Source organism: Myotis brandtii, unplaced genomic scaffold, assembly GCF_000412655.1.
Source record: "Myotis brandtii unplaced genomic scaffold, ASM41265v1 scaffold555, whole genome shotgun sequence".
NCBI lineage: Eukaryota > Metazoa > Chordata > Mammalia > Chiroptera > Vespertilionidae > Myotis > Myotis brandtii.
In genome coordinates this window covers 1,112,492-1,120,228 of record NW_005370065.1, presented here as the reverse complement: position 1 = coordinate 1,120,228, position 7,737 = coordinate 1,112,492, and the positions used below count along the sequence as shown (strand labels likewise).

The window sequence follows — 7,737 nt, the reverse complement described above, 5'->3', positions numbered from 1 at the left end:
CGCGTTCCTGGTCCAGACCGCCACCGCGCAGCCCGCTCCTCATCTCATCTTCCGGCGGAACAATTAACCGGTTATTAATGCGGATTAATTATTAACCAGTTAATAATGTGGATTAACTGTTAACCGGTTAATAATGCGGGTTAACTTTTAACCGGTTAATACTGCCGATTTTGTAATCCAAAGAAAACACTGTAATTTCAAGAGAAACATCAAAAGTGCTTTATTGAAAGTAATGTCCATCGCTAGCTACACATCCCCCCATCTTTCAGGCAATTTGTGGATACCGTCCCAATAGAACTTTTCTTGTTTTGAGGCAAACCATTCAGAGACCCAATTTTCCACTTCTTCATACATTTGGAAGTGCTGCTCAGAAAGTGCGTGTGCCATCGGGACAAGTGGTATCAAATCGCATATATATCAACATATGTGTAACTCCATCTATTGAAAAAAATCCGCATTAGTAACCGGTATACCTCGAACATGTATATTTACATGTCTATATACATGTACATACTGTCGCTCTATATCTATATAATTTATTTTTTCTGAACTGTTAGAGTAAGTCGCAGACATAATTCCCCTTCACTCCTAATATATAATCAATGTGTAATTTACCTGAATGTCTTCCCTCCAGATTTCCATATGGTTCACTCTTTATATGGCACCCCTCGCCTCCTTCAAGTCTTTCTTCAAAGGAGGCAGTCTCAAGGAGGCCTACCTGAGATAGCTAAAACCCTTTACAATTTCATCCCACCCGCTCCATACACATTGTCCTCACTCTTGGTCCTCTTACCCCCCTTTACTTTTTCCTCTCTTACAGCACCTTTCACTTGTAGGATACTTTAGAACTGATATAGGAAACCTCTGTATTTTAAGCTTCATAAGGACAAGGATCTTGTGTTCGCTGAAATATCCCAAGCTCCTAAAACAGCACATAGCAGATGGTCAGTAAATACTTATTGAATGAATGAATGAATGAATGAATGGGGCAACCCAAGGTCACAGCAAATGAATGGTGCAGGGCTTTTCATCAGGCCCTGCCACAGGCCAGGCACTGCTCTCAGAGCTTTTCTGTGAGGCCCCTGAGGCTGCAGAGGCTCCCACTGGGACCACCTGTGACACTGGTTTATGTAGATCCTACCCATTGTGGGGTTGACCCAAATGATGAGATCTCAATTTTGTCGTCCTTACCTTTGACTTCCCTTTTTCTCTCTGTCTCCTACCCCAAAGCTGTCCTTGAGAGGCAGGAGCACTAGATGGGAGTCCTTGGAAAAGTCCTTGGAACTGAGTCTCTGGGTCTCAGTTCCCACGACCTCTGACACTCCTGGTGGCGTGGACATCACCCTCCAGTCTCTTTCTATCATCACCCCGGGGAGTCTGGGTGGAGACTGTGGCCTGTTCCCTGATGGCAGAAGGTGTGGCTTGTTCTCAGAGGGAAGAGATGAGAGAAGTATTCTCTGGCCTGGGTGTGCTGCTTGCCTGCCTCTCCCTTTGGGAATTAGACCTGGATTTGAATCGAAAGCTGCCACACCCTGGTGGCTCTATGATCCTGGCAGTTGCCTCCGTGTTCTGGGTCTCAGTTTTCTGTCCTGTAAAATAGGTTTAGTAATATCTTCTTCAGAGGGTGTTGGGGAGAATTAATTAAAATATGCATACAGAGCACTTTGCATGTCCCCTGACAATTAGAAAGTGTTCCCCAAATAGTAGCTGTTATTAGCTTCTGAGCCCTGAGTGGGTGCCTGCATGTACACATGGGGGGAGGATGGGGGGACGGGGGCATTTCTGGAGCCCTCTCTGCACAGCGGGTGTGGGCCTGGCCACTGTGTGTAACTGTTGTGGGGCTGTGGATATGTAGGAGACACCAGCCCCTGACCTTTAGACAGAGCTCCAGGCCCCTCATCTCCCCATTTTGAAGACTGAGCCCAGAAGACTGAGTCACAGAAAGCACTTGAAGGTCCCTGAGAAAGCCATCTGGGCCAGGAGCACTTAGAAGATGCTTCTCCCACCTGTTTAGTTTATTGAAACATTCTATTCATCACTTAGAGCTGCAAAACAAATAATTCCCCAAAAGTTAATGGCTTAAAACAACAAACGTATTCTCTCACTCAGAGTCTGAGGATCAGGAATCAGGAAACGGCTTAGCTGGGTGGCCTGGCTCAAGGTCTCGAATGAGTTTGTGGTCCAGCAATCAGCCAAGGCTGCAGACCTCGGAAGGCATTCACGGGGACTGACGGATACACTTACTGTGAGTTCACGCACATAGCTGTTGGCAGGAGGCTTCGGTTCCTTGCCGAGCGTATTTCTCCATAGCGATGCTCAACACATGGCCTCTTCCAGAACAAGCTATCTGAGAGAAAGAGACCAGTATCCTGTTCTCAGCAGTGACATACTATCCCTTCTGCACACCCTATCGGCCACACAGACCTACCTGATACGATGTGTGTGTGTGTGTGTGTGTGTGTGTGTGTGTGTGTGTGTGTGTGTGTGATTGCACAAGGGGGAGCACACCAGGGCTTGCTGAGGACTATTTGGAGTGCTGCCCATCACAGATATAATTTGCATATGATGACATTCACAGATCCTGGGTGTACAGTGTGGTCAGTTTTAGCTATCGAATATTCTGTGTAACCCACACTCCTACTCAGGTTTAGAACATCTTTCCCACCTCAGAATATTCCTCATCCTCAGAACGTCCCTCAGAACATCCAGCACCTCATGTCCCCAGTCCAGCCCCTCTCATCCCAGGCAACCACTGGTCTTATTTCTATCTGGATATAACCCACAGTTTTGCCGGGTCTAGAACGTCGTAAGAATGGAATCACACAGTCTGTACTCTTTTGTGTCTGACTTCTTTGCTCTGCGTGATGATTTTGAGATTCATCCATGATGTTGCCTGTATCAATGGTTCATTCCTTTTTGTTGCTGAGTTAGGCCCTCCCCTCTCTGTGTGATTCTGACCCTCATTTGATGTGCCCTTGACTCAGGAACCCTCTCCTGGGTGGCGGTTAACTCTTCACGTTTCTCCTTCCACTGGACAGCGGCTGTCTCTCATTTATTTCTGGGTCCCCAACGTGAGCGCAGTGCCTGGCAGGCAGTAGGTGCTGGGAGCTGGCCCATCTGGAAGGTAGCGGTGGGCAGGAACACAGGGGGCAGACAGGCCAGACATCGGACATCGGCAGGACCTGTTCACTGGGGCCGGAAATCACTCCAAGACCCAGCGCCCGTCCACAGACCCCGGGAGCTCCGAGGGCCTCCAATCAGAGGTTCCTGGACAAAGAAGGGGTTTCATTCTGACAAACACTGAGAAGCAATGAGTGCAGGAATGTTACTCTGGAGGTCACCCTCTGGCCACTGAAAAGCTCATTGACTGGGGACAGGTCTGAAAAGAAAGTAAAAAACAGATTCTCCCTCTCCTTCTTCCTCCCCTTTCACCCAAACACCCAACAACTAACCCCTCCCCTCAGGCAGGGGTTTGAAGCCCCACCCCCTGTGAGTACCTCCCTCCAGCTCCTCCTCACACTTACACTGGCCTCACCCTTGGCAAGCCCAGAGGAGACCAGGGCTAGAGCTCCAACACCCAGTAGTCTTTCTGGAATCCCAGGGCCCCTAGAGCGTAGACTTAGGGCTCAGGGGCAGAGTCCCTGTTCTGCCACCTCTGGCTGAGTGACCTCGGTCAGTGACGGTCAGTGACTTCCTCCTCTGTAAATGGGAGCGTAATTCTTAGCTGCTAGGGTCAGTGCAGGACTGACTGAGGTCAAGTGCTCAGCACAGTGGCTGGCAGAGAAAGGGCGATGTGCCTCGGTGGGACAAGGTGTCAGTTGGACCTTTGCTAAAAATTATTAACCCAGAAAGGTAGAATTAGCACCAGAATCTGGAGCCCAGAGCAAAAAGCATGACGTGTTCCACCGTCTAAGCTCAGTGGACGCCTGGCTCCCTCAGGGCTTGATTAGGACCTGCCATTGCAGCAGAACCAGCACTACTCACAGGGCTGGAGGTAAGGAAAGAAGCCACCGACCCTCTCTCCCTGAGGGGCAGTGCAGGGGGCAATGGATTGTTCCTCTCCCAGGGCCAGGGCAGGTACATCCAATTGTATTTTGCAAGGATGGCCACCCTCCCACTTGTTCCTCTGCAATGTGACCCTATCACCCCTCCATCAAGAGGACCAGTCAAATCCCTTCCCCTTGAATCTGGGCTGGCCTTGGTGACTCACCTGTAACAACAGAATGCAGCAGAAGTTACTCCCCGTGACTCCCCGTGACTTCTGGGGTGAGGCCAAGAGGAACCTTGCAACTTCTTCCTTGGTCTCCTGGAAAGCTCACTTTCTCCTGAGACACGCCCTCTCAGAGCCAGGCTGCTGTGCTGTGAGAAGCCAAGTCACACGGACCGGCCACGTGTAGATGCTCCAGGTGATCATGCCCGCTGGGCCTTCAAGTCCTTCTGGCTCAGGTACCAGCCACGTGAATGAAGCAGCCTCCCAGGCGATTTTAGCCCCAGCCATTCGCGTCTTTCCAGCTAAGGGCCCAGACGTCATGGAATGCATTAGTTATCTATCCTGCATAACAAATTACTCCAAGATATCGCCGCTGAAAACAACAAACATTTATCACCTCCTACCGTTTCTGAGAGTCAGGAATCTGAGAGCAGCATATCTGGGTGGTTCTGACACAGGGTCAGTCTTTCGTGAAATTGCAGTCCAGCTGTCGGGCAGGCCGCAGTCATCTAAGACTTGCTCTGGGGCTGGAGGACCCACTTCCAAGCTCATTCACATGGCCGATGGAAGTAGGCCTGGGTTCCTTTCCAGATGGGCCTCTCCATACATGAGTGTCCTCAAGACATGGCAGCTGGCTTCCCCCAGAGTGGGTGATCTAAAGGACAGAGAATCATGACCTAGACTCAAAAGTGGAGGGACATACTATTGCTTCTGCCCCATTCTATTGGCCACCCAATCCAGCCCTGAGACAAAGCAGGAGGGGACTACACACGGGCATGAATACTGGGAGGCTTGTGTCATCGAAAACTATCTTGGAGGCTGCCTACCACAGCAGAGCCCAGCCACCACCACCACCACCGCCACCCACCGTGCCCTGTCCGATTCCTGACCCACAGCATCCATGAGCAGGATAAAACGATGACTGCTTTAGGCTGTGAAATTTGGGGTGATCTTTTTCACAACAGTAGGTAACTGGAACAGAGGCAAGGGAATAATTCATCCAGCTTGCCACCAGAGGGAGCCTGACCTCTCATTCCTGGTGGGTGTCACCTGAGCCACTGCACCTGCCCACTGCCCTGGGGCTACTGAGATAAGGGAAAGGGCACTGCAGAGAGCAGGCCAAGGAAGGTTGTGGCCAGGTGGCGAGTGAGCAAGAAGAGGAAGACAGACAGAGTCAGCCCATGTCCACAGGCCCTGGGACTGGGGCTGCAGAGGGTAAAAGTGATGAGGGCAGCAAGCCTGCTAGGCACACAGAGATGAGCCGTGAAGGGTGAGCCTGTGACCACCAGCTGAGGAGGGCTGTTCAGCACCAGCATGGCCTGTGGGGTCCCCACGCCCCTCACACACACATACCATGTCTATAATGAGCTAAACAGCTGTGATGACTGAGAGGACAGGAACACAGCCACATTACAAGCAGTAAAGAAGGAGCCAGCCAAGGGCCAGCAGGGGCTACCTAAGGAATCAAGTCCTTTTCTTCCTTTTCATTCCTCCCACCAGAGGGCAGGGGAGCAAGCCACGCCCATCTCCTCGCAGGCCACAAGTCCAGTTTGCTGGGACTTTGAATCCAACAGCAATTGACCTTTGAAAATGCAGAGACCAAGTGAATGCCCAAAACAGGAGGCTTCATTCATAGCCAAAAATGACTGAGTTTTGGAAACAGGTAGAGATGTCATCAAGGGGGCCAGATGCCCATCAGGAAAGGAAGAATGGCAGATTACAGTTGGTAGACGTTGTGTTTTTAAAGACTGATACTTATCTTTACATGTTAATGTTTCTCAATCAAACTAGTTTCAGGAGCTATTATTATTATTATCCTTGGCTCCTCCTCTTTCACTTCATTCATTCACTCCTCATATCCAAGCACCTCATATCATACATTCATTCACTCACAAGCACTTACTGTATGCCCAGCACTGTGCTAAGCACCGTACGGTGATAACTACAGTAAATTAGAAGTGCAGCCCATTGATCATCATGTCCTGTCCACTCAATTTCCAACTATCTCTTAAGTCTTTGTCCACTTCCCCCACCCCAAATGTCTCTGGCTTGGCTCAGGCCTCAGTAACTCTCATTTGGATTATTTCCTTCGCTCTGATCTCTTAATTTAAACTCCATGCTTTAGTCTTACCACACTCCCAGCACTTACCAAATGCACTAGGCTCGTTCATGCTTCCAGGCCTTCACTTAAACGATTCCCTTTCTTCTTTACTGTCTCCTTTCTGCTCACCCTCCAGGACTCAGTTCTGGAGTCATGTCCTTTATAAAGTTATCCCAAACCCCATATCCCTCCACCCCAGATTAAGTTATGTGTCCTGCTAAATGCTCCCTTAGCACTTTGTCTATTTTACTCATGTCTGCCAGACTATAAACTTCAGGAGGACAAGTCTTGACACTAAATGTCTAGTCCCTAGCTTATCAGGAGAGCTCAAAAAATATACATCAGATGAATGAATGACTAAATTAACCAGCCATTTATCAACCTGTATTATCACCCTCTGCTCACTCAGTTGTCTGCCCCTGCCATCATCTGAGGTCCCTGACACAGAGTTCTGACTGCGAGGCATAGTAGGTGCTCAATAAATGTTGTTCTAGGGGCTCTTCAAACCCAGTGCCCTTTGCTCTGCATCACCGTTTTCCAATAGAATTTCTAGGTTCATCCCACCAGGGTGTTCTCACAGTATCCAGTGTGCAGCATTTCCCAACAAAATGTGTATTTGTTGCTGTTGACATCATAAGCCTTCTCTCAGAAGGCTGGTGGCTTTCACCAAAATCAGCATTTGGCCACAGCGACCTCAAAAGAGCAGCTGAAGGCTCTGCTTGTTCAGGTGGCATGGGCTTAGCCGGTTCTTTAGAAAACCACATCTCAGTGTTGTGGCTTGGGTGTCAGAGAGACAGGAAGCATGTTATAGAGATTGGGTCTGGTGGGGTGAAGCCCCAGAGGGGCACAGAAGGGGTGTGCTCTGTAGATGGGAAGGGGTGGGTCTGTGTAGGTACCTGGAACTCAAAGTCCATGGTAAGTAGGTCCTGGCTCACTTGGCAAGAGCCTCCTGTCCAGCCTCTTTTTTTTTTTTTTTTTTTTTTTGGTTGTTCCTCACCTGAGAACAGTTTTCCACTGATTCTTAGACGTAGTGGGAGGGAGGTGGAGAGACAGAGAGAGGGAGAAACATCAATGTGAGAGAGACACATTGGTTGGTTGCCTGCCTCCTGCGTGTGCCCAGACCAGAGCTGGGGATTGAACTTGCAGAGATTGCAACTGAGGTACATGCCCTTGACCGGAATTGAATCCTTCAGTTCACAGGCCGATGCTCTATCCACGGAACCAACCCGACTAGGAATGCCCAGCCTCTTTATTCTGACCCCACTGAAGGCCAGCTCAGTTAGGATGGGCTAGGTTTTGTTACAATAAGAAACAACTTGGAAAATCCCAGTAGCTTAAAACATCAAAATAAATGTTTTGCTCAAACAATATACTCATTTGAATCAACTAGGGGTCTTTGGTCAAGGGAGGCTCAAACCCTGACCAC

At 49.4% G+C, this 7,737-nt stretch overlaps 1 protein-coding gene and 1 long non-coding RNA gene across 3 annotated transcripts in view; both read right to left on the bottom strand.

The window, feature by feature from the left end:
• The window catches only part of AZIN2 (antizyme inhibitor 2), a 34,705-nt gene extending 34,682 nt beyond the window's left edge, over nt 1–23 (bottom strand). For both annotated transcript variants that reach the window (XM_014549483.1, XM_014549484.1), the window contains exon 1: nt 19–23. The gene's annotated coding sequence lies outside the window, so the exon portion shown is untranslated. The remainder of the gene's footprint in view (nt 1–18) is intronic.
• Nucleotides 24–484: 461 nt separating this feature from the next.
• LOC102250273 lies at nt 485–4,503 on the bottom strand. Its single transcript, XR_001364455.1, has 4 exons — nt 4,211–4,503; nt 2,959–3,267; nt 2,245–2,347; nt 485–1,589 (listed from the first exon to the last, which is right to left on the bottom strand). It is a non-coding gene; the product is annotated as an uncharacterized LOC102250273 (long non-coding RNA).
• Nucleotides 4,504–7,737: the final 3,234 nt, after the last annotated feature.